The sequence below is a fragment of the Athene cunicularia genome (assembly GCF_003259725.1).
Source record: "Athene cunicularia isolate RWA chromosome 7 unlocalized genomic scaffold, athCun1 chr7_part1, whole genome shotgun sequence".
In the NCBI taxonomy this organism is placed as follows: Eukaryota; Metazoa; Chordata; class Aves; order Strigiformes; family Strigidae; genus Athene; species Athene cunicularia.
Genome location: NW_020799107.1, coordinates 11,344,601 through 11,371,065, shown reverse-complemented (window position 1 = coordinate 11,371,065; position 26,465 = coordinate 11,344,601). Strand labels below are relative to the sequence as shown.

The 26,465-nt window shown below is 43.0% G+C and overlaps 1 protein-coding gene across 5 annotated transcripts in view; it reads left to right on the top strand.

Annotated features, from left to right (window-relative positions):
• The window catches only part of HDAC4 (histone deacetylase 4), a 236,519-nt gene that overhangs the window by 6,805 nt on the left and 203,249 nt on the right, over positions 1-26,465 (top strand). Inside the window, exon 1 of one of the 5 annotated variants that reach the window (XM_026852599.1) lies at positions 6,772-6,820. The exons of the other annotated variants lie outside the window; for them this stretch is intronic. The gene's annotated coding sequence lies outside the window, so the exon portion shown is untranslated. Of the gene's footprint in view, positions 1-6,771; positions 6,821-26,465 lie in introns of those variants that run through there. 5 annotated transcript variants of the gene reach the window in all.

Here is a 26,465-nt window from a genome sequence, read left to right as displayed (position 1 = left end):
GGCTTTCACGCTCCCCCCCCCCCCCATAGGTTGCAATATACCATGAATTTCCCCTCACCCTTTGTTCTTTTCTATTTAGGCTGTTAAGGAAGAAAGGCCTTTGAAGTGCACTGACACCTGCAAGGTTTGAGGTACCAAGTGGACTTGTCAAAGGTCTGGGTAAAGCATGCAATACTTTTCTTGGCCAAACTGTGATAGCAGAAATATATTGTTACATATACATGTAATAATAAATACATGAGAATGATTTTATTCATAGGCACCACCTATGAAATACAACATTGCATGGATTTTAGGGTGCTTTTATATGGTTTTCTAGGTTTCATTAATTTACACTTAAAAACATTAAAAATGCTCAGTGGGGTTAGATCTCAAGTAATTGATCTAACTAACTGGTTGTATTGCACAATTGTTGAGGTAGGATGAGCAGAGATTAACTCTCTGCAGCTGTGCTTCAGAGTAAAACTGCAGTGTCCACTTCGGCTTTTAGCCCTTGTGATGGTCTGGCCAAATGGAGACTCTGTGGCCACTTTTGCAGTGTGTTGCTGTTATCTTTTCTATTCCTATCTCTTCTCCCGATTTTTTTTTTTATTTCCCTAATTTCTTGAATTGTGGTACTTGGCTTTCTTTTTCCTTGTCTACTGGTGTTCGAGAGCTAGAGACTGGCTGGGGCAGGGGGCACAGCTCCAGTGACTTTCTTGCAAGAAGAAAACAGGCAAGGCAATCTCCATTAGCATCTTTGATGTGCTAACTAATGAGAATTGTGGCATACAATTAATTCTTCCTTCAAGAAAGCTAAAAATATATCAGCAGATATTTTAAACATTTTGTTTCTATAACATAAATGAGTTTCATCAGTTACTGGGAAAATCAGATGCTTTAACTGCAGTGCCCTTGTTTGCTTTGAAATACTCAGCCTCTCTTGGTGTTCCCGCCAGGAACTACTGTCATGGTTTGGCTAAATGATGCTTGATAGATTGATGTGCTGAAATGTTGAAACAAATTTTTAGCCTTTCAAAAGGGTGAACCTAATATTAAACTTTGCACCTACTGAAAGCTGAATTGCATACAGAAGAATATACGTGGGCTTATTTGAGATCCTCCTGTCTCCCTGTGATCTATTTAAAACTGAACTAGATCAAGATTACTTAATGTCGTCTTTCAAACAGAAGAAATGTGTCCTGACTGTAACAATTTAGGAATTTGTCTTGAATTTCAAGCATGATTCAGGCTTATCTTGTTTTTAAGCACTGAAAAATTAAGTAGTATGTAAATGCCCTTCAGGACTAGACCAGATCCAGCAGTATCCTGGAAAGCTCCTTATGAACCTTATAGCAGAGCTATGCTCTGCCTTCCTCTGGCTCTGTGGGTTACTGGCTTGCTGACTTCCCATCCGTGCTGCTGTCAGCCCAAGGGCAGAGTCTGTATATCAAAACTATAATTGGGAATATTTGCTAGTTAATATGCAAGTACTGCAGCTAAATCTGTTTACAGAGTGCTGTTAAGCTCCTTCTTTTTGGTTGTTTAACTTCCCTGAGGGAGGTGATACAATGTGTCCTTCTGATTGTGAAGGCCCTTCCTTGTCCACCTGTGTCGTGGTTTGAACTCGGAGGGCAACTGAGGACCACGCAGCTGCTCACGCCTCCCTTTCCCCCCAGCACTGAGAAGAGGAAAACAAGCAAAGATGCTGCTCATGTCCCCCTTCTTCCTCCAGCACTGGGAAGGAGAAAAGCACAGGGTCCAGGAAATCGAGATAAGGACGAGGAGGGATGAACTCATCCATTATTGACACAGGCAAAAGATGGGCTCGTTAGGGGAAGAAAAAAAGAACATAAATTTAATCCAGGCACTACCAACAATGCTTAACAGACAGAGTTAACATGAGAAGCATTACCATATCCTGCAGACACTTTCCCTCATCCATCCCTTCTTCCTAGGCTCAGCTTTGCTCCTGATACACCTGCCCACTCCTCCTCAGTGGTGCAAGGGGCAGGCAGTGAGTAGTGTGGTCAGTCCTGCCACATTTTCCACCTCGGGGTGGGAAGGGGGTAGACAGGTGGATTTCCGACATTCCTCCCCTGTCCCAGCACGGTCGCTCTCTCACAGGAGACAGTTCTCCACAAACCAGCTCCAACAGGAGTCACTCCAGGCGTGTGAGTCACCTCCACACGTTGCAATCCTCCCAGCGCTGAGCTACTGCAGCAGGGGCTTCTTGGCACAAGGTCTTGGCCTCCTCCTTCAGGTGCAGCCACCTGTCCCGGCGTGGGGCCCCCCACAGGCTGCCAATTGGTATCTGCTTCATCGCAGACCACTGTGGGTGACAGGGGAGCAGCCCTGCTGTCTCACCATGGGATGCAGGGGAATCTCTGCTCTGGAGCATCTCTCCCCGCCCCCCCTTCCTTTCTTCCACTGACCTCGGTGTTTGCACAGATGTTCTCCTCACAACTTTCACCACTCCTCCTAGGTTCCTCTTCTTAAATATGTTACTGCAGAGCCACAACTAATTGGCCAGGGCTTGTTGCAAAGGCGGGTCCTACTTGGAGCCAGGGGAGCTTCTCACAGGGGGCTGCAGCTGTAGCCCCCTCCCTCGTTACTAAACACCCCCCCCCTTCACTCAGAGCAGGACAGCCTGTCAGCCAGCATCTCTGGAGAAACTCAGCTTGAAGGTACCACCGGTGGCACCAGTTTTTGATCGTTACCAGAAGCCCTATGCATGTGTGTGAGGTTCACTGGGGCATTGTTAACCCTCCTTTGAAACCAATCAGTACATGCTTTGCCAGGGAATCCAAAACCAGACTTAATTTTCCCAGTGGTTGTATGTTCTCTGCTCACCTTTGATGTAGGAACATCAGATTTATTTTGAAGGCCTGAATTGTGACGTCTGAGTATGTTCTGCAAGGATGGCTGTGCAAGGTCAGCTCTGGGGAGACCAGGTCTAGGAGCCTGGCCACATCAAGCTGTAGATACCTGGGAAAGAGGGTAACAACAGGTAAGATTGTGGCAACAGCTGTTAATGCCCCCTCTTAACTTCTAGTCAAGTGAGACAGATTTTTCTGGGGCTAAGTGTGGCAAGTTTTACTTCATCAGACCTATTTCTGTTTCTGTCATCTGCCCAGTTGCTTTTGGAAGCTGCTTAAGAATTGGCCTTTGTAGGGAATTGCAGAGTTGGACCTTGCAGCGTGAGGAAGGCTGCATCCTATCCCTTTGCTTCAGAGCTCCTTTGATTGAAATGGATGTTTCTGAGGGTCTGCTTCCTTGCACCGAGTGAGGGGTGGAGCAGTGGCATCTGAGCTCTTCACTGTAAGCACTGGAGCTGGCATACTGATGGAGATAAATGGTACAAAACCATTCCATCGGTTTTGTTTTGCACTGGTTTGGTTGTACCAAGGGTTGAATAATCCCAGCACTGAGATTAAAAAAATATCTTTCTTTGTGTATTGATACTTGACTTGAACATGAGCAAACAGTGTTTTGCTAGTGCCATCTTCTCTTCCAGGAGAAACTTCCAGCCGTGAGCAAGGTAGAGTTGCTTGCAGTAGAAGGGACTACTGGAAACTCTCACTGTGCTGTAGCTGTGCTCTGTGGTAGGGCTGGGATCAGGATGTTGGAGAAATGACAGATGAATTCAAAGAAATCATTTTTTAAAAAAATCAATCCCGACCCTTTCACTATTCAAGAATCTATGTACTCATTTTGTTTGTAGCTGTTATGTTGCCAAACCACATAAATAGCTTTATAGGGAAAATTGTAATAGGAGTGAGGTCTAGTTTGTGAGCTTTGAACTACTAGCCTTGGCTTCAGGTAAGCATTTTGTCCTGAAAGGCTGCTGCTGTAGTTGTGTAACCCCACCAGACTTTATGTAATAGCAAGGAGCCATGGGGTGAGGGGGTGTGGGGTTTGATGCCTCTCTTGGCAGTGTACTCATTGTGTATTTTGACTTTTTTTTAAATAGATGTTGCTGTCCATGAACTACTGTGTAATGACTCTTTGCTGTCAGGTTTCATCTTGTAATCAATAGACCAAGATCAATGCAGTTATTTGTACATGCGGTCACTTCAGATATACAGCGAGTCGAGTTGGGTGCAGATGGGAGATAGGTGATGCCCCTTCGGTTGCTTTACTTGTTGAGAGATAAGAGGGCAGGTTTTTTTACTACTTCTGTAAAGTTGGTTCCAGTGTTTTCGATCAATTGACAATTTTTCAGGCAGAAAACCCTTAAAGCCTAGTGATTTTAAGATAATCCATTGAGAAGGATTTCTTGCTATTCTGTTTCAGCATTCGAAACTTGCACTTTCTAGTTAAGCAGACTTCCTCCTGTCCTTTAGTTGTGACTTTTGCTTTATGCTGGCTGTTTTAAACATGTTAGTTTAAAACTTTTTTCACACTAGTGTGCTTCTCTTCTATAAAATGCTTGAGCTGCTCTTGTGGGAAGACATAAAAGCCTGAACTAGACCAAGCTCTTTTGACCAAACTCTTCTCTGGTCAAAAAATAACCCAGAACAATAAAAAGACCAGAGCCCATACACCAAACTCCAGTAGTCCGTCCAAGTATTGAATCTTTAACATCTGTCACTTTAGGAAAAATCTCTGAAACTTCCAAGCACTTGCTTTATTCTAAATAAGGTACCACTGGTCTCTTACAACCTTTGCCAGGAGAATGCATGAGATCCTTACAGCTTAACAAACCGTGAAGGGCTTTGGCATCTGTTCCCCGCCAGCAGCAAGTATCTGATTGGCATTAGAATTTTTTTTTCTTTCCAGCAGGTGGAAGGCCTGTTCTGCAGGCTCGTAACTCTTGACAGGTTTATCATGATGGCTTCTTGGCAGGTAGGGGTGATGCTGTTCATTCAGTCTGCCTTAAAAATTCTTGCTTTTTTTTTTCTATAAAGTGTAGCTTGTGCAGTAGCTATTTCAAATAGGCCATGGGACTTTTGCCTCTGGTTTACTTTTCAGTATCAGAATTGCAGCATGTAGAGTCAACTTGCAAGGTCAGTATACCTTAATTGTTACTTCTGCCTCCCCTAAATGTGTTTGAGACAGGGTGATCTGAACAAACATAGAATCAGCTTCTGTTAACAAACGTTTGAGAATGCTCTGAATTAGTCTTTTCATATGTTTTCTTTTCATGAGGAAAGGTATGCGTAATAGTTCTGTTTAGGCACTGGCTTCTTGTGATTTCTAGAGCCTTTCTAAAGTCACTGCTGTGCAAAAGTTGCCCTTTAAAAATTTTATTTTGATCATATTTTTTGTGCAAGACCTCAACTTGTTGTTTTTAGCAGTTCACCAAAGTGCTTTCTAACTGGGTGCTTAAAAAGAATTCCTCCTCCTCCACTGATTAATTTCTGGCATGGAGCATGAAATAGCTCTTGCGTCAATAAATCGTCACAACCTTTGCTTGTCTCTGTCAGCGTAAATACAGTTGGACTCTAACATGCCCGAAAGTAGGCCAGAGGTTGCTAATTTTGCAGCTGTAAAGTGGTCAAGTCCAAGAGAGTGCTGTGGGATGTGCACGCTTGGTGGGCTATCAGAGCTGCTGCATTTCAGGTTATGAGTTGGGCCCCTTTTCCCCTCTGTTAATTTCTTACATTCTGGAATTGTATTTTATATAAAAGGTACTGTTTTACAACTGTCTTAGAGGATAATATTTTTAGGTGTATTTGTGTTATTTACTAGAACAAATGTGTGTGTTTTTATAACTGTGAGCAAGCCAAATGCCTTTCTTGTCATACTTCAGTTGCTTGGGTTGTGTTTATGCTGGTTATGAGACAAAAATCGCCAGCCTGCCGTGACCCTGGTACTCCAGGCTTTGCTGATTTTCTTCAGTGAACTTGGGTGCTCCTCGCACCCGCTTACTTCTTGCTATCCTGGTACATATCAGTTGTTTGACAGCTTGGCTGCTGCAGTCCTCTGCTCCAAGGTTATCTGCGTAGCCTTGTCACTTCGGAGATGCAGCTGCGCTCAGAAGAGCATCTGCGATGGTTCTTGGCTGTGCTTGCTTCATGCTTGATGTCTTTGGGGGGGGCTGTTGAGTTGAGTCTGAGACCTCATTTCACTTCTTCACCTTTGGTCACTTGGGAAGACTTGCTTTTGAGCTGGTTGGCTGGTTGTTCAGACTGCTCTTTTTTTTTTTTTTTTTTTTTTTTTTTTTTTTTTTTTTTTTTTTTTTTTTTTTCCCCGGTAATTCTGCAAAGCAGAACTGGTGTTTGCTTTTGTCAGGGAGAATATGGATAGCATTGCAGTAAAGAATGGAAGTTTTGGGCTTATTTGCCCAAAGTAATTGGGCAGTGGTTACTTGATCTTTAGGTGTTCTAGTAGTCGGATGAAGAAACTCTACAAAGCCATTTGCTTGAACAACTGTTATGCAAACTGAGTGCTGAATGCTTCAAGAAATGGAAGGTAAGAAACATGGTAAATGACTTAGCAAATTTTAAAGATAGCATAGAACTTAATTTTTGGGAAATATAGTGTTTATTAAGTAGGAGGAAGAAAACTTGTATTTAATTGCAAGGATGACAGCCCACTTCAGGTATGCCAGTCACTGCTATTTGTATGCCTGTCTCAGTTAAGAGATCCAGTTGCAAACCTGATCTTATCTAAAAAGGAAAAAAAAAAAAAAGTACAACTGAACTGTAAATCTCATCTTTATGTTGCTTTTCTATTGCAAAAAGCAGTGCAAGGTGTTTGGGGATTTAAAAAAAATTTTTTTGGTTTGTTGTTTCTTTCTTTGAGTGAAGTAAAATCGTTCTCTGCAACAAGTTTACTGCTGGTAACCAGGATCTACCATATGTAATCCAGGTGTTGCTGTATATGGTGTGACAAGGTATGGCCATATCAGAGTAAGACAAGTGGTGCCACTCAGCTTGTGGGCTGCTGTGGATGCATGCAGCTTGCTGTCAGTGTATGGCCAGAGCTGCCTCTTTGCTGGAGTAGCTCTCTAAAGCCATTGCAAAAAATGTTAGTGGTTTATCGACAGTGTTCCTCCCAGCTCTTAGTAAAGCAGGAAAGGAGCAAAGTTGTGAGGTGTTTGAAATGACTGAATACTATGAAATGTTGTCCTGCTGATAAAGACACACAGAAGAAATGTAAGTGATGGACTTAGATTTAAGGATGTTTTTTTCCCCATCACAGAGTAGCTGCAGTCTGACACTTCAGTCTTAGTCTTCTTTCTGCATTTTGATTCTTGTAGAGAAGCGTGGGACCTGCTGAAGAGGCTGAAATGATGCATGTGCAGCTGCTTGTCAGTGCGAATCAGAGGTTGGGATAAAACCTGCTGCTTCCCTGAGACTCCAGCAGATTCTCCTTGGAGAATGCCCGGATGAAGCAGCATTTGGTTTTTCTGGAAGCATCTTTCTCCTCCTACTTGCATCACTGTACCAGTGTCCCTGCAGCTCCCCTACCTGTAAACTGAGTAGTTGAGATGACTTGATGGACCAAATGGCAGAGTAATTTCTAAAATTTAAATGTATTATCTTTTTTTAATTCTCTTAATCTTTATATAAATACAAACAAACACTACTGGTGGAGAGGCAGGGGAAAATTTCTAGACATCCCGCTCCTGGATGAAAGCTTTTGAAGTTATTTTTGCCAATTTTGAGAAACCAGCTGCAGCTACTATAAAACAAACTATTTGTTTCATAATAAACTTAGGCAAATATTCTTTCTGTCCTTTGGAAAACAAACAATCTGTTGATACTAATGCCCATGTTAGCCTTCTGCAGGCAGGGGGAAGCCTGAAAAGGTAGGCATTGTATCTTTAAATACTTTCAGAGCTGTAATATGTGTCCATTTGATGAGAAAACTGTCCATTTAAAGTTGACTTTGTTGCCAGAAAGGAAAGTGTGGCTTGTTCTCAGCCCAAAGCAGGCGTTTGACAAGCTCTGTATTTTATAGTACAGGATAATTCATCATGTGCCAACTGTTAAAGCTACAGCATTTATGTCTCCCCTTTCATTTCCTTCTCCTCTCCTTAGTTGTAAACTAATATTCAGGAAGAGATTTAGATGTTTTGGTCAAGTTTAATGCATAATATATGCAGAGAATATTCTTCCCTGCCCTTATTCCCATTAGGGCTTGAGACTTGAGAATAAAAGCATTTATTTAAAAATATTTCACTGTGTAGTTTTATTCTTACGTGTGAGATGTGCCTGGTGGTGCCAGAGAAGCCACAAGATGTTGAACATTGCAGGAAAAGGCAGCAGTGGTTATGTCGCTGTGTTTTTTTGGCAGCTGCTTGCCCATACCTGTGTTGGTGTGCAGACTGCGTGTGCTTTTCCTTCTTTTAATTGTAAAGTCAGATGGTGGTGTTTATGCTTTTGTGCTGTTCCTGTAGTGAGAGTCTGTGTCTAGCCTGAATTGGAGGATTCTGGCAGAAAATGACTGCTCAGGAGTGTATGATGCTGTTAGACAGCAACAAGGCTGTTTGGAGTTGGCTCAGGGGTGTGGGGTTATGTGTATTCATGTGTGTGAGTGTGTGTGTGTGTGTGTGTGTATTTATGTCTATCCTAACTCTGCCTTGGTTATTAAAGCTTGAGTTTGTGAAAGGACTGTTCATTTAAGTTGACTCTGGGGTCATCTTTTGGTGCAGGTACCAACTCTGGAGTGGTTACAGATCCTGTTCGCTAGCATGTGATACTGCTTCATTGCCACTGGTCTGTCTGGGCTCCTCCCATCTGAACTGGCAAAAGTTTATTCCTTAGGGCCTGTTTGGTGCGAGCTGATGTTGGATCGGGTTGCTTCTGAAGTCTGATGATGTTTTGGGGTGTTGCAGCCTGGTCATCACATGCATGCTCATTTTCCCTGATTCAGGTGTCTAACATACCTTTAAATAAATGGGGTATTAGCGTGGTGTGGATGATAGGTGATGTTGGGCTAAACACAGACTTCCAAACTGCTGAGTAAAGCTGTGTGTTAAGGTGTGCTTTACTTTTTCTTTTCCCTGGGAACTGGTTGCTGAAGAGCTGGGGATTAAATACCCACGTTAATCAGGCTGGCTGGGATGTGGCATGGTTATTTCCCTCCACGGAGGTGAGGGTTGATCCTGAGAGCTTTCTGGGCTGGAAGGTGCCCAGCACTGACCATTACATGTCAGGTTGTCTCTTTGGCTTCCTTTGTGTCTGTAGTCCCAAGAGGTGACCTCTGAGAAGTTGCTGCCCTGTCTAATGGTTGCTGCAGTATCAACCTTCACCTGTGCTCATTCCTGGATCATCCAGCATGCTGGCAGTGCCCATCACAGCATGCACAGTGTGGCAGAATGCATCTAGCAACGTTTTTGTAAAGTTCTGAGTTTGGCCAGCCTTGCTAAGACTTTGGATAAGCAAGTTAAAACTGGACACACACATACACACAGAGTGAAGCCTTTGCCTAGCCAACAGGTTAGTAATGCATTTGCTCTGGGTGTGTTGGTCTCAAAGGAAGGGCAGATGACGCTGCTGCTGAGTAGATGCTTTCTTTCATTGAAAGCCAGTCCTTGCTTGCCTTGCTGTTGTCCTGTTAAGGCTACAACACCTGTCAGACCCTCAGCAGCTCCTCATCAATATTGAGCTGTAAAGAGGGCAGACAACAGCAGCTCCTGCATTGATTGGGACTTCCAGCAGGAAGCAAGGGGTCTTTGTAGCCTAAAACTGTTATCAGTTTCCTTCCTTATGGAAAGAATTTAAAAATAGCTTCATACAGTCTCTAAAATTCCTTCTTTCCTGATTATTTTGGTTTATATTTTACTGTTGAAGCTGCTTTCTTCATGAGAGGCTGCCTGGAGAATAGTTGTTCAGGAACTGCCAGTTGTGAGCGTTGGATTTCTGTAGCCGTGGGAGCCAGACTGTGCTGGCCTGCGGTGCAGTAGGATGAGCCCTCCCTCCTGGGGAAGGTGAGTGGAAACAGGGCTGGCATAAAAGAGTGTGGTTGCGGTGTTTCATTTTGCTTTGTGAACTCCTGAAGCCTGCAGATCTCTGCAAAAGGAACTTGTGTTTATATTGAAATAATTATGCTTGTAGTTACTTCAGACACAGATGTATTTGTGGCTTTAGCAAGAAAGAGTATGAGACATAGTTGTGTTGAAAGATTATTTTTGTTGTGCTAGGAACTCCTTTTTTTCTCTTGAAAGAAACAAGCATGGGACTATTTCTTTTGAACTCTAGTGGCTTTTTTCCTCCTCAGTATCTTAAACTGGAATTATTTTGCACTGAGAATTAGTAAGTAGTGTTTAGAAACTGTTGTCAGTGAGACGGTAGCTGGCTCTTATTTTGAAAGAGGCAGAATGCTCAGTATTCACTCTCTTAATATTATTTTTTTTACTGTTTTCCCACAAGACTGCATTTTCATCATGTCTCTGAGCTTGACTGTTTTTGTCACATTTGCAAGTTGTTAATGACATCCTGGTTTGTTAAAATTTGCCAATACAAAGAATATATTAAGTGATTTATTGGCTTAGATCCCCTTTATTTACTTCCCTGCCACTTCCAAGTTAGTAATTTTGCTGACTAAGGAGTGCAGAGGATACCTTTGTGCACAGGGAAGACAAGAAGAGGAAAACTCAGGCTGGGGTGTTTCTCCTCCTTCCTTCTCACAAATTGAAACTAACGGAGCTTGCTGGACGCTTTCACTTATCGCCTGCTGATTCCTTTAACTAGAAAATTTCTGACTTGGAACTTCCACATATCTGATTCATGTGTTTAGATGCACTCACAGGTATTTGAGCTATAAGGCTCTTAAACACGACTGAAGTGGACAGCCCTGCCTCTGCTAGGGAAGTCTGGGCTCCATGCACTGTTGCTGGGCTCCAAATTTTAGATGCTGAGAAAGTAAGTTCGGCTGTGTGGGTTTTGTTCCCCCCCCCCCCCCCGTATTGGACTTGTGAAATGCTGCTGTGGACCTCTTTCCAGGATAATAAACACTGAAACATCTAATTATGGATCAGTCTCTCATTCCAAGCATCACATGCTCACAGGGCTTTTTGATACGTTGCGCAGATTCTTCAAACCACTGACCTTTGCAGAGTGCCCTTGGCTGTGCCAGCGGAGAAGCATGCTGGCAGCTTAAAGATGTTTTGTCTGGCATTTGAGCAGAAGTGAAAACTTATTGCTGGTGGAAACAGATGAGAGGGCAGAAAATGCAATGTGTGCTGAGGCTTTGGATGTCTGGCATTGTCTGATGGTGAACGGCTGTGGCAGTTTGTTCTCCTGTGTTGAAAGGTGACGTTAATGTTGAAAGCTCGGGGGGTTAAGCACAAATTGGACAGTCATTGCGACAGCTGTGTTGTCAGCCGTGGTTTGCTGGCTGTGTGCAGCTCTTTATTAATTGGACTGTCCTATAAATAAGCAGTTGTACACAGCCTTACACACGCGATTCTTTGCAACACTGCCGCACCGTAGCAGAGCAGCCAGATGTCACAACTCGCTCCCGATTGTTCTCAGCAGGTAAAGCTACGGGAAGAAAACACCTACAGCTCTGGAAGAGACAATAGCTGAGTGGGGGGAGCTGGGGGTGATGCATGTGAAGGATATGTGATTTGTGATACCGGAGGCTTAAAGGCAAAAATAGCATCATTTATAATAGTAAAAGTGAAGGCTTCTGCACTACGCCTTTGCATTCTGCCAGTCTGTAATGAATGGAGGAGTAGTTTGCTTACAGATGACAAGCAGGAATGAATAACTACTTAAAATTTTGGTGCTGAAGAAACAGCTTTTTCCTTTTTCATCTTGGCCTCCGAGAAAGTCAGAGCCATGTAGCCCCTTTTCTCACAGTCGTATGCTGCTCTAAATAAAAATGTCAGGAAGCATAAAATTAAAACTCTCTCTGCATCCTTCGTCATCCCTGTGGAGTTCGCTGTTCTGCTTTTGGCATGCTTGAGGACTTGTTATGACTAGGGCTATGTGCAGATTTTTTGGAGAGGACCCCCTTTGCTGCCTGTTTGTTTTTTGTTGTTCCTCCCCCCGCCGCCCCCTTTCAGCAGGAGGAGGAATTCAAAGAACAAATCCTCATCAGCAGGAGGAGGTATTCAGAGAACAATCCACTGCTTTGAACTTCTTCACCAGCTATAAACATCTCATCAGCATGGACTAGGAGATGATGTAGGCACGGTATCTTACTGGGAGTGAGGTAAGGTAATGCCAGCAAGAGTTCAGCTGGAGGGTAACTTGAAGTGATTCAAATTAGGTGGTAGTTTATCCATGCCGAAATGTAAAGCTGTTTCTCCTTTTGGCTAGTGGGTGGTTGCCCTCTTGCCAATGTGAGGGTTTCCCTCGGGAGTGCGTTGTGTGTTTCTGTCTTCAGCGTGAATATGTCATAGAAAGGAAAGCTGGATCCTTTGGGGTTTTTGCAGGCGAAATAGTGGCTGGTGTAAAGGCACCTTTCCTTGCTGACACAGGGTATTGGGAACTGGTTAACTTTTTCCTAGTCCAATGACAGATTTTTATCCCAATTGCAAACTTTGCCTTACCAAACTACCAAAATAGCAGGCTACCTTTGAGTAATACCAACAACCACTATGATTTCTTATTTAAGAGAGCTGTTGCAGTTAAATTGTTTTAAGGCAATTGCTGTAATGCAACCCTGATGCATTTTAGTAGCTGGACACCTGAGGATATTTTGAAGGTGGAATGGAAGCATACTAATTTTGGTCTTCAGGAAGAGAAGCAAAGTGGAGGTGTATTATAAGCTATGTGCTGGGGTAAGGAACCGCTGTCCCTTGCAGTCTCATCTGAACAGGGGCTGTTGGCTGGAGCAGCTCTGCCTCTGCTCCTTGCTGCTCCCTGTTTTCCTCTGAGCTGATGCATCTGTGATTTGTTTTCATGGAACCTCCTTAGGAGACCTTAAATATCTTAGTGGTTGATGTTTGTAATGGAAGGTGCCATTGTTGTTTTTTTTTCTTTTTTTCCTTTCTGTCTTTCCCTAAGCCACTGCTTCGAGTAGTCCTTCCTGGACTTGCTAAGAACCTAATTCAGTAGGGAAATGTTCAGAAGGAAAAAGCACCTCATGGTAAGAAGTTGAATACATCTAGTACAGTCTTTTTGTTCTAAGATTAATACTACTTGCTTGGTATTTAACAATAAACCTATTAAGATGTGACCAGAAGTGATTCTCTTTCACTGGCAAAATATCCTTTTTGCTTTTGTTTGCCTGGCTGGCAGCAGATACCTGTTGTACCTGAGGGATAGGCTGCTTGAAAACGATGGTAATTTTGGGTATTTTTCCACTTGTCTGCCCATGAGTAATGCCCTCAACATTTCTGAGATCATCTGCATACTATGTAAGATAAATGTGTGCAGATTTCTGTAAGAAGGTGGGGAGAAAAGCCAGTAGCTGGCCTTTGGGAATCAGAAGACATTAAGGTGATACTTGTCAATGCTTTTATTATTTTCATCTTTGACTTCAACTTAAATGTCACTAACTTACTTCAAGAGGTCCCATCTGCAGTGGGTCTTGGCAGGCATTTCCCAAACAAAGCATGGGGATCTTGTTGATTTGGTTCAGATGTTGGGGCTACCAGTTAGCTCTTAGAGCCTGCTGATGCCAAGCTGTTTTGGTAGAGACAGAGTACAGAAAATCTTTATTAGAAAATTTTTGTTAGTTCTAATGGTTTAAAATGAGATTTATTCCACTTCTACCAAAAGCAATGTTAGATACCTGCAAGCCTGACTAGTTAAGTGTGTGAAAGAGTCAGTTGTTGCATTTGCTTGTACCTCTTTTAGTAGGGTGTGTGAAAGAGGAGTTGCCTCCAACATTATTCACGGAAATCTTTAGCTATCAAAGGGATAACGCATCCTGCAAAATTTCCTGTGAGTGGGTTTGTGCAGAGAAAAATGATGAGTTCTTAGACGTGGTTGTGAATGAGACAGAGTTAAAAAGCTGCATGATAGGAGTGTATGCCTGGATTTATGCAACCTGTGCTGTGTGTTAGGTCTCCTTTTCTCCATATAAGACCCGTTGGTCCCCTTACAGGGCAAAATTTACACCCTCAAATTGTAGTGGTTGTTTCTCTACCTCTTTTATTCTTCTTGTGCGGAATGAGTCCCATGTTTGCTTCTTTTAAAAGTAACTTGAGGTGATGAGGTTGCTGGAGGCCAAAATGGGAAAGTCCTTATTGGAATTAGTCTTTACTGAAGCTATAAATCCAATCATAGAATGTGTTCCCTTCAGCCTACTCAAGTACTTATCTAGTCCAGTGTTGTGCCTGATTGCGAGTGGTATAGGAGAGGTTTAGAGCTGCTAAGAAACAAAACAGAGAACCAAGATGAGTATAGAGTAATGTAATACATTAGATGAGTATATATAATTCTTTCTGTTATGGTGCTTGATAATCTGGATGCTTTTGCTGGCCAAAATACTCAACTTGTGCTGTGCAGGACATAAACATATGCAAAAGTGCAGGTAAAGGAGTCCAAGCTGACAAATGTGCAGTTGGAAGCTTGGAGGTAACTTAAAGTTTGGAGTTACTTGCTTCATGTTCTAACTGTGGAAAATATTTTGTGGATACAATTTCCTGTGAATATGGGATTTGTAAATGACATAGAGTTGTTCCAGATAAAAGTTGAACATCCTATAGAGAAGCACAGGACCATCACAAGCTGCATGATTTTACCGCTCTTGGTGTTCATTTCTGTGTGTTGTGTTTTGAGGAAGGAAGATTCATTCAAACTGGTAATGGGGAACAGGGCATAAAATTGTGTATTTGAGCACATGATTTAGAAGCTTCAGAGACGTTACTGTATGTTACTGGAACTCTGCAACTATGTTATGTTCTCTTTCTGAAATGCAGTGTACTCAGATGCAACTGTTTCGTTGCATCTTGCAGCGCTGAGGAAGGAAGTACATGCAGCCACACTCTGGAAAGAAATCTGTAATCTGCTCTGATATAAGCACACCACAGGTTTTGCATAGTGAAGATGATCTGAAACCTCACTGACATACGAAGATCACCTGTATTCAGCTGAATCAGCTTTAGAACAACTGCATGACTTCCTGAATTGCTGCGAAGGAAGGATGTGCTGTTGACTCAGAAGAAAGTTTATAATGTGTGTCTAGGGACAAGGTCAGCAAAGTAGATGTCTGATTTTGAAAGTTACCAATTTTCATGTGCTCTTAAGACTGTGAGTCACTACGACAGCAGAAGTAACTTAAAAGTACTATTGTCTGAAAAAAAATCATTTTACAGATCCAAATTAGAAGATGGAGGCGGGGAGGGGGGCATGAGCAATGGAGAGTTGCATTTTGTTAGATAACAGTAACGTGACAGGGCAGAGAGGAATTTGTGTTTGCATCATTAAATTTGGCACTTGCTTACCTAACTGTTTCACCCATGTGTAAACTTGTGTGTTCTTTGTAACTTGTTCTTACAAACTTTGTCTGTACAGCTGTAAGCACTGTTATATGCACATTTAATTTCTGAACTGGATTGTGAAATGGAATATTTTCTATACAGATTTAAACACACATCCACCACACCCTCTCCCCCAAATCAGTCTTATTTTTTCCTTTGAAAACTGCTCGTTTGTCTTTGCCTTTGTCTGCTTCAAACATGCCTCTGTGTGTGTGGCATAGCTTAAATTTTTATGAACAAGAATGTAAACACCAAATCCGCACAAGACTTTCAGAAGAAGGCTGTAGCTCTAGTACATCATCTGTTTGTTATGTAATCTGATATAATGGAAGTGAAATAGAAACCAGATGTCAAGTCAGAGCAATTACAATTTTTCATCTGTGTGTATTACAGTAAATGTACTTTGTATTCCTCCGCCCCCTCCCACCACCCCTCCACCCCCCTCCGAATATGGAGTTTTATTTGTTGGGGGGTAGGGAAAGTGCTGCAGGGGACTTCAGAGCTCTCAGCATGGTTCTTGCTTAAAGACTTTGTTTTTCTGTACTTGTGTTCCTTCACGTAATTAAGGTCCGTGTGCTGCTCCAGATCTGCAAGCTGGTGTATTTCCAATTTAAAAAGATCTGGACAAAACTGCTTAGTCCCGGGAGACCACCTCTGCATGTCCAGTTCTATGGGTTGTACAGTCCAGCTGCAGACTTGCACTAAATTTAGCATTCAAAGTGAAGCTGCTTTACTTATCACGCTCAAGTTTGGTAGGAAAATCCTATTAAAATAGGTTTGGTGCAGACTCTGCTGTGGATTCTTTAGCTGAAGAAACATCTGGGAAGAGAGCAGATGGGAGCTGCTGTTAGCTTGTTTTCTCAAATTCGCTGTGTGACTAGGAGGATAAAAGGGAAAATGGATAATCATTGATTCTTTCTGTTGGGGAAATGGATTCTTCCACTGCTAGTTTATCCAAGAGGTTTATCTCTGCTGTTTTCCATTAAATAAGGCAGCCCCTTGGTTGAGAGAAAAATCAATAAACATCTATCTTCATCTTCATATGCATCTTCACAAGTCGAGGAATATATATGATCTCACCAAGTGGTGCCTGATTTTAATCTTTCTCTTTCCTTTTCTCTTGTTTTTTAACCTTATTTGTTTGTTTGTTTGGCTTTTATTTGTTGCTGAAGATTTATTTTCTTCCTTTCTGTATTGCTCTGTCTGGTTAAGCTGAGAAGCCAGCAGTACCTTACTGTTAGAGTTAGTGCTTGGAGGAGGTCGCAGCGGCTGGAGATGCAATTTTTCCGAGGGAGCGGGAGGGCGCCGGTAGCCACGTCAGGCATCCCAGCTGCATCCTGCAGGCTGCATTTGGCACTGCTGATTTACGGCTCCCCTTGGCGTGCTGTTTCACTGATGACTGCGAGTATGTTATAGATGAAGGTTTCATGTTCCACTGAATAAAAATCTTTCTGTTCTGCACCGACAGCTTTTTACTGGGTGGCTGCTGCGTAGCATACCTTAGATGCTAAACAGGCCTTTACTTTCTGTGCCTCTGTGAGGAATAAGAAGTCAGAAATCTTTCATGAAGGTGGTATCTTCATTTATCTGTTAAGTACAGATCACTTCAACAAACCTGTATATCAGTTCTATATTCCAGCCAAAGGAAGTGCTGACAATGAATTAAAGATTCTTGCTTCTTTTAAACAGCAAGTCTCTCCCTTTAAAACCCAGCAAAGAACGAGGATAGGAGATCAATGTGAACACTTGCTACCAGCCGTTACAAATAGCGTCTAATCCATACCACCTCTCCTTTCAAGGACAGCCTGGAAAGAGGGCTTGGGTTCATTATGTGTGGTTAACTGCTCAGCTGTACTAACACCAAGCAGTGGCTTTGGCAAGTTCCGGTGATGAGGGATGTCTGCTCACGTGTGAAGAAGTTGGTAATATTTGAGAACAAGCCACCCTTAGAAAACAAAACAGGGGATTCTTCCATTCCTGGAAAGACAATAGACTCTGTCTTGGGGCACAAGGATTTTATAGTTAGTGCCCTGCAAGTTGCTGGAGGGTGGGCAAGCAATCTTTTGAAAATGAGACTGTTGCCATGTGAAGTGGTGATGAGCCTTTGTAACAAGCGGTGTACCTGGACTGCTGGAGAGGAAGGCAGAGGGGACTTGAGGACTTGGTGTAGTTTCACTTTGGTTCCAATTACCCTGTAGAAATATGTGCTCAAGCTTTATCCTGTGTTGAGTCTGTGCTGAACATAGCATGTATGAAAGGTGGCAAACATTAAGGGAAGAAGACTGATAGGGATGAAAAAGCAAAAAATGATCTCTGTTCCTCCCGTGCTCTTCAAAAAAGAAACGTAAAATACTCTAGAAAAGCTCTGATGGGAACAGGGACTTGGCTGTTAAAAGGTACTTGGTTGTTTCCTCCTGTAACATGATTCTGATCTGCTTATTTAAATTCAGCCTTGAAGTATGAATTTGCAGTGTGGATTGGATTGTGACATTGCGTGGCCTGCCTTCTCTTTTGTCCTTTAGCCGGTTGTCTCCTGCTGTTGTCTCCAGTAAGGATAAAGCTTCACAATAGAGTCCATTCCCCTAAATTGAAGATTTAACTGTTGAAGGCACTTTCTTTCCTGCCACATGAAGCATTTGTACAAAACTTCACAACTGTAAGGAAGCAGCAAGGCCTCTTGCACCTGTGAAGTCCTTGAGATGGCAGTGAAGCCAGAGCTGAAGGCAGCATCAGGCATTCCTGGTTGGAATCGCTTCCTTTCTAAACGGAGGCCATGGAGCCCAGCCTGACTCCCCAGGGTCACCGTGGAGATAACCCTCAGGTTAGTTCTCCTGGACCATCAGCCAGCTGACTTCAAAGGCACCTTTCTGAAGGTAGTGATGCTCTCTCTGTGCTGGTACTCTGCAAGGCCAGAAGACTAGGAAGCTCTGCAGCCCGGTCCATGTAAACACCTCTCGCATCATGCTGACTCTCACATTATTGAAACTGGACCCTGTGCTAATGGGGCTTAAAACCATGGAAATGCATAATGAGAATGTTGGCCAGAGCATGCTGGTAGACAGAAATTTCTGTTTTCAATATAAATCAGCAGAGGATTAGTTTTAGAGAAGGAAAACAAGTCAATCAAATAGGTGTTGGGCTTGATTTCTCTGCTGTGGCACAGTTGTATTGGTTGTGACCGACCTCCGTGACCTTAATTCTTGGCCAAGGGAACCTGATTGTGCAGCATGTTTTCTGGGGACAAAAATACTTGCAATAGCAAGTCACATGTCACCAGAAGCTCTTACTATAAAAACAGCAGCTCTGCTGAAAGCGACCTTCAGCATGGCTGCGAATGTTCGAGGTGTTATTTTTAACCTGTCTGGGTAAATTTCCAATACAAATGCTAGTGCCAATCTGATGTGTATGCTTTCCCAAATACTTATCTTCTGCTTTCTAGTGAAGTGACGCATCGGATGGAACAGCTAGTTTTGGGGTTGGGTATAGTTTTGATTTTATGTCTGCAGTACCAGAGAGAAATAAATACATCAGCTCTAATAAAATCTCTTTACCTGAATAAATCAGGGATGTTTTTAAAAAGATGAGGTTTAATGGTATCTCTTTTTTTTTTTTTTTTTTTTTTTTAAAGACATACTTTAACTAGGGTTTAAAAATAGATGAAGGCTGTACTTTGATTAGGTTGCTCTGGCACTGACGTCAGTGCGTGACATTTATCTATGTACAGATTTGTCGCTCTGTTGACTAAGGCTGTATTTACACAAATGGGGATATTTCTGACCACTGTGAGGCAAACGAACATCTCTACTCAAGTTGTGTTCTTGCCTTCAGTATTCTTGGGAGTCTGGCTTTCTCTTTTATTGCTTGATTTTTATATTGGGATGGCAGCAGGGATTTTTTTTTATGTGTTGGAGGGTAGAGTTTTAGATATTTACCTTGCTATGAAAGTCTAGGCAGTAGGATACTGTCTTGGTGGAGAAGCACAGTGGTGAGCTGATTTGAAGAGATTTAGATTTTGGATTTAGATTTAGAACTTGATTTTGGACTTGCAGCGGTGTAACAGAAGGTGTGAGCCTGTATGGGTCTTTACTGGATGGCTTCATTAATAGATGGGTAATGGATATTCTACAAACAGGAATTACAGAAGATATGTCCTGTAAATGTGAAATACAAATGAAAAGCAGTGAGCAGTTTCAGATTAACATGGTTTTGGGTGTAGCACTTGTATTTCTCTGCCATTTATAATTTCATGGTTTTATTCAGAGTAGTTGCTATAATTCACACCAAGATTATTTTTTTCTTTAATTATTACAAGGTTAAAAATTTATTTTTATAGGGAGGCTGAACATAAAGTTGCTAATCTGTCAATGTCACTTGGATGTTCAGCTGCAGAAGCTTCTGAGAGCCTCTCTTCCCTCTCCTCAAAACAACACTTAAGGTTTCCCTGGCCCCAGATCACACTGTTTGTAACAGTAGCAGAAATCACTAAATAGTTTTCTATAATCACTCATCTAAAATCTGGTTCGTATAGGCTGGGGATTCCCAAAAGGAACTTTTTGGGCACATACACGCAGTTGAAATGAAAAGGCAGAGAAGCTACCCTTTCCTTTTCAGTTGTTCAGTTAGTAGCAATGTGTATTGCCAGTGTAACTGTTGCGTTGTCTGTATAGAACTTGACTCTTGCATTCTCATGCTGCTACATGAGGGAGCTATGCGAAGCAAGAAGGCACCATGTCGTGTTTGTGGCAGAAGGCGTGATCTGCAGTGGAAGGGCTGTGACTCATGAGTGGAGGTTACTGATGGTGAGATAAGAGGGATTAGTGTTTCGACTACATGCCCCAGCTTTGTTGTGAGTGCAGCTGAGCACAGTCCAAGGCGGCTATGGAGCAGCTGCAGCTCAGCCTGACATTCTACTGCAAAGTAGTATTAGGGCTGGTTTATGTTTTTCAGACTTTGGGCTGTAAACTGCAGTGGCATGGGAAAGATTCCTGTGCAGAATGAGGTGCTGCGGTTGATTGGGCATGATACTGTTTTGGATGTCTTTGCCCTTGAGGTAAAACCCCAGTACTTTTTCCAGTGCTGTCATGATCATCTGGAAAACAAAGTTCTGCTCCAATAGGTCAGTCCTTTTCATATGCAGCAGTTCAGATCAAATAAATGACAGATCCTAGAGCAGCGGGTTGGGCTGCGCTTAGGACTACAGGGACAATGCTGTCTTAATGCGTCAGTTGTTTATGCTTCCATTTTCTGTTTCTTTACCTTTCTTTGATTAAAAAGGCAGCTTGCTGATGCTTCACTCCCTTTTGAAAAAGTTTTAACCAAAGGATGGGGAAAGAATAGAGAGGTGAGTAGGCTCTTGAACACATTAACAGATGGAAGTACAATTGTTTGGATGTTTAAAATCTAAAATCTTTTAAAAGGTTTTCAATCTAAACCTAAAAGGTTTTTAAATCTAAAACCTTTTAGTGTACTTGTCTTTCCTTCTGGGCAGCCTGTAAGAATCTGGCTGATGAGCTCAGTACACCTTTTAGCAGAGTGGGTTCTTGATTTTGTTTAGGGTTTCGCTTTGGTAGTTTTTTTTGTTTTGCAAATACACAAACCTTTCTAAGAAAAGCTAAATATTCCCTTGCCCCCTGTCACTTTTTAAGTACTTGGGCAGATTTTAAATCTAAAACTTCTTGAAAGATTTAACCTATTCTATGGGAATTCAGGTTTTGCTGTTTGAAACAAGGAGTGCAACTCTGGCTCTATTTTGTTTTCAGTTGCTGGTCTGGGGTTTTTGCATGTATTTATGTGAAAGAAGGAACAGCTCATGGAGAAGAGGTGTTGAGGCTGTGAAAGGCTGGGTCTTAAAAATCAGATTTACTGGACTCAAAGCCTTTAAATGCTTTACCTGATCAACAAAATACTAAAGCTGCAACACGTCATGCTAGATTCCCTAAATATGGCCTGAAAGATGCTTAAAATCTATGGCTGTAAGAAAGAACCTATCTCATTGTGCTGACTTGAATATGCAGTATGGCTAAGAGAGGCTGCTGCATTGCAAAGGTGTGATTTCTTAATTGTGCTAAGGGAGCAACCAAAACATCAGCATGAGCTAAACAGAATGCTAGATGGGTTCACGTGCTGGAGAAGTGTAGGATCACTTGGGACTGTATTGATCAGCAAACTCATGGGGGTTTGTGTCTGTACTAAAAACCCATACCAACCCTGCCCCAACCACCAAATCATATGTTCAAATGATTGGTATTGAACAAGTTGAAGAAAGTCCGCCTTGAAGTTTGTATGTCTTTGAACCTCGTACCAGTCTTGTACTGAGGTTGACTTCTATGGAAAAGCTCAGGCTACTTCTAGAGATGCTAAAGCTTCTGATATAGTAATACCTGATTAAACAAATTAGCTAATGCTGAAGAATTGAGTTGCTGGTATTAAAAAACAAGTTCTGCTCTCATGCTCAGATTAGCTCATTACCGCACACCTGAAATGTTTATCTGGAGAGCCATTAAATATCCAACTGTGGCTTTATCTGTTTTGCAGAACTGCTGCTTCAATTTGTCTTGATAACTTCCTGGTCCAGAGCTAGGCCAGTTTGAAGGATGAAGGTTGAGCTGATGCATTGGTACTCACAGAGGGTTGAAGAGCTTGCAGGCATGGCCTGGGGGCTGTGCTGACCTACTGACATGGTGTCCTTGTGTCCCAAGCTGGGTCTCTGTCCTCAGTCTCTGCCTGGGTGGAGAGAGCTCATGGCTGGCTCTGCTTCCTCATCTCTGTAAGCTCTGGTACCTCTTCACAGTCAGAAGTGGAGGCTGAGGGCATGGTTGCATGTATGACTTCAGTGGTTACTGCAGTCCTGTGTCCTTTGGCAGGTGGATTTGTCAAAGCCATCACAGTTCCCACAGATAATCCTTAAAGGAGAGCACAGTAAGTTTTCTCAGTATGGGTCTTGATCTTAATGTCATAGCTTGTGTACTTGTCCTGGCAAGGTGCAAGTGACAGCTGTTGCAAACTGAATGCAATATTGGGCCACACGGGGCTGCCTTCTTGTTGAAATGAGTGTACAAAATGGAGGTGAAATATCAATACCTTCCTCATTTTCTGTCCACAAGGAAAGCTAAGGGTAAAATGTTCTCTTGGTGTGGAAACGTAGTGTAGGGTTGTTGGTTAGTTGAAGCTTGAAAGAAATGGAGCTTAGTTTCCAGGTTTTTGGTATTGTAACTGTATTAGGCAGCAGCTTGTATGTTGGGCTGTCATGTAGGCTGACTCTGAGAAGTACAAGGCTTGATGTTTAGGCTCCAAAATGTTCATCACAAATTCCATTCTTTGGTATAAGGATTTTGTTATATGGAAGGTTTGCTATTCGATATTACAGCTGAGTGGGATGAAGGCACAACTCAGAAGAATTTCTCACATTTCTGGGCATCACAACTGCATGTGGTGTCCTGAGCTGTGGTGCAGGCTTTAAATTCAGAAGCTGTCCTCTTATATCCATCCTAGCCCATAATCACGCAGTTCATTAAGTGACTGTGCAGCCCCCCACATCAGAGCTCTCCGCCAGGTCTGTATCTGCGCGTCCTGTAGAACACCAACACCGCTTTCTCAGTGGCTGGCTGGTATAATCCTAATTCCCAAGGAAGCAAGCCTAGGAAGTGACTATTGATCCCCATCTGGAAAAGAGTCCCGGCACCAACTTGTGTTGTAGAGCTGCTCAGGGCTTGGAGTTGTCCAGCCATGGCAGGTAAGCTGGCTGGGGAGCAAGGGTGTTGGTGAAAGCAGAGAGAAAACCCCTCTGTCTTATCACAGCTTCCCCAAATCTCAATCTTTCTAACTAGAAGGGTTAATTCAGTAGTGTCTTAATATTTGTTGCATTTTTTTGTATTGTCTTTCTGTAGGGTAATGCCTAGCAGCACTGTAGGGTAAAGGATTCAACACACCTCCTGCTATTACTCTATGCACCATGAACAGAGTTAAATCCAATTGGCGGCCAGTCACCAGTGGTGTCCTCTGGGGCTCATTTTTGGGGCCCCTCCTGTTTAACATCTTTATTGATGATCTAGATGAGGGGATCAGGTGCACCCTCACTCAGTTTGCAGGTGACACCAAGTTGTGTGGGAGTGTTGATCTGCTCGAGGGTAGGGAGGCTCTGCAGAGAGACCTGGACAGGCTGGAGTGATGGGCTGAGGCCAACTGGAGGAGTTTCCATAAGGCCAAATGCCGGGGGCTGCCCTTGGGCCACAACAACCCCCAGCAGCGCTACAGGCTTGGGGATGAGTGGCTGGAGAGCTGCCAGTCAGAGAGGGACCTGGGGGGGGGTGATTGACAGCCGGCTGAACAGGAGCCAGCAGTGTGCCTAGGTGGCCAAGAAGGCCAATGACATCCTGGCTTGTGTCAGCAGTAGTGTGGCCAGCAGGGGACAGGGAAGGGATCTTACCCCTGTACTCAGCACTGGTGAGGCCACCCCTCGCTGACTGGGTTCAGTTTTTGGCCCCTCACTCCAAAAAGGCCATTGAATGACTCGAGCGTGTCCAGAGAAGGGCAACGGAGCTGGTGCAGGGTCTGGAGCACAGGTCTGATGGGAGCGGCTGAGGGAACTGGGGGGGTTTAGTCTGGAGAAGAGGAGGCTGAGGGGAGACCTCATGGCCCTCTACAGCTCCCTGAAAGGAGGGTGCAGAGAGGGGGGGATGAGTCTCTTGAACCAAGGAACCAGCTCCAGGACAAGAGGGAATGACCTCAAGCTGCACTAGGGCAGGGTCAGACTGGCTCTTAGGAAGCATTTCTTTCCAGAAGGGGTTGTTGGGTGTTGGAATGGGCTGCCCAGGGCAGGGGGGGAGTCCCCATCCCTGGAGGGGTTGAAGAGTCGGGTTGACCCAGCGCTGAGAGATCTGGTGGAGTTGGGAATGGTCAGTGTGAGGTTCATGGTTGGACTGGAGGAGCTTCAACGGCTTTTCCAACCAAGATGATTCAATGATTATGTGAATTGTCCAAGTGGTATTGTCATCCAGAGTGAATTTTTCCCTTCCCAAACCAGCTAAGACAAACCATGTGTTTTGCATACAAGAACATACAACATTCAGTGAAAAGAGGCAAGAAAGTTCAATTTGAGGGATGCATTTAATCTGATATAGCCACCATTTTTCTGTCCTTTATTTATCCTGTTGCAGTATCTGTGTTTATCATATAAAATCTAAACTTTTTCAAAATAAGAGACTTAAACTTATAAAAAGTTATAAAGGATTTGTTAAAAATTCAAGGAAATGCGTAGAATTTTATTTATTTAAATCAGCTCCTATAATAATGAGGATGTATGTTTGTTGTCTTCTTTTTTAAGTCTTGGCCTTTGAGGGAAACTTGTAGCTGGAGTAAGAACAAAAGTGGAGGGGGGAGTGCTTTGTAGATTGCTATTGAAGGGAGCTGTTAACTCAAACTGCTGATCCAAGTGAGGCAATTTTTTAAAGGCAGTGTCTCCAGTGGATGGTACTTAAGGACTGTCAGGTTCTGCCTACTCAGACTTTAAGGAGAGCATTAATTCTGCAGCAGTTCGTCTCCAGCTCTGGCTGTCAGTCTCTTGCTCTCTTCTGGGCAGCCTCAGGAGAAAGCCCATGTCCATGGGCAGCAGCTAAAAGATGAAAGGTCCCATGGATAGGAGAAGCTTTCACATATGCATGATTGAAAGGTGATGGCATTATTTGGACTTTCATATGTGCCCTTTGGTGACGTGTTTGTGTGCTGGGCTGTGGAAACACATACAGATATTAGTGGCGGTGAATCTCAAAGATGGTCGTTGTTATGGAGATGCACTTGACATCTTTGTCGTAACTTTTAATTTGTCCTTGACACTGAGACAATAATAAAGGAAAACCACTAGAAATGGACTTGATTAAAGGCTGCTACAAATTAACTTGCAGACTCTGTCAGTTTATCATACTATCACAGTGCTGTGGCAGTCTATTTTCAAATGAAATGTGGATTTAAACCTATAAGCCTTTTCAGCCCTACAGGGGAGGGGGTAGCTGATGTCTGCTCGATTCAGGAAGGCATGAAATTTGTTGCTGTCTTTTGAAGCTGTGAAATTAACTGTTTTACTCCTATGTGATAGGTGCTGACTCACAGATTTAGCAGATTAATCGCTCTGACTTTTTGCATAGCTTTTACTTGGCCCTTATCCCTTGGCAGGAGGGAAAGGAATACTATCTTAATGTCCTGTAAACAGAGCTTGCTGGTACAGGAGTAAATTTTGGTGCTAGTTTCAGATAGTGGGTAATATGCTTGTGGAATATTTTCCCCAAATTTCATAGCAGATGAAACCTGCTGAGTAAAATGCCATTATCTCTGCTGCTAACCCTTATATGTTGGGGGATTATTTTTTTTTTTTCCCAGATAACAGTTCTTTAACCTGAACTCACCTGCAGGCTTGCTGCCACTGCTGAAAATGATGTTTTCTCTGTGAGCTGAAGCATGGCTCAGGCTGATCATTTCACATCTCACCCCGAGGCAGCTACTGGTTTGTAAAGCACTGTAATATTCCCCTAAAAAGACAAGCGAGCTCAGAGAACTGCTGTCTGGTGGCATCTGTGCTGGGCAGGGGTCTTGCTTTCATCCTCTTACCACCTTCCCCCCAAAATCCAGTTTTTCCAATATCTTGCCTGAGAAGTGTCTGGGTAAAGGCTGTAAGATAAGTCAATAGTACACCATTTTGGAGACATTAGACAGACTAGGGTAGTGGTAAATCTTTATTTTGCAAAAGAAGGGGTTGGGGCCACACATTCTGGATGGCTGTTGAGGATACAGGGCTTTCCATACCATACGTCTTTCACTTGAGTATTTTTTTGCCTTGTGGTTAGTTCCTCAGCATGGCGTGGGATGGGCTTGCACAAGGTGGGGCTGTAGTCTGTGCTTTGGGTATCCATGGCACACCTGGAATAGGATGATTTTTGGACTGTGATGTTTCCTGAGTGTATTGGAGAGATGTCATAATTTTAGAAGATGAAGTAGTATGACCTTGGACCAGTGCTGGTTGAGGCTTTTGTACTGTTTTGCATCTCAAGCGTGTGTGTGTGTGTTTTTTTGTTGTTTTTGATTTTATGTCTGCAGTACCAGAGAGAAATAAATACATCAGCTCTAATAAAATCTCTTTACCTGAATAAATCAGGGATGTTTT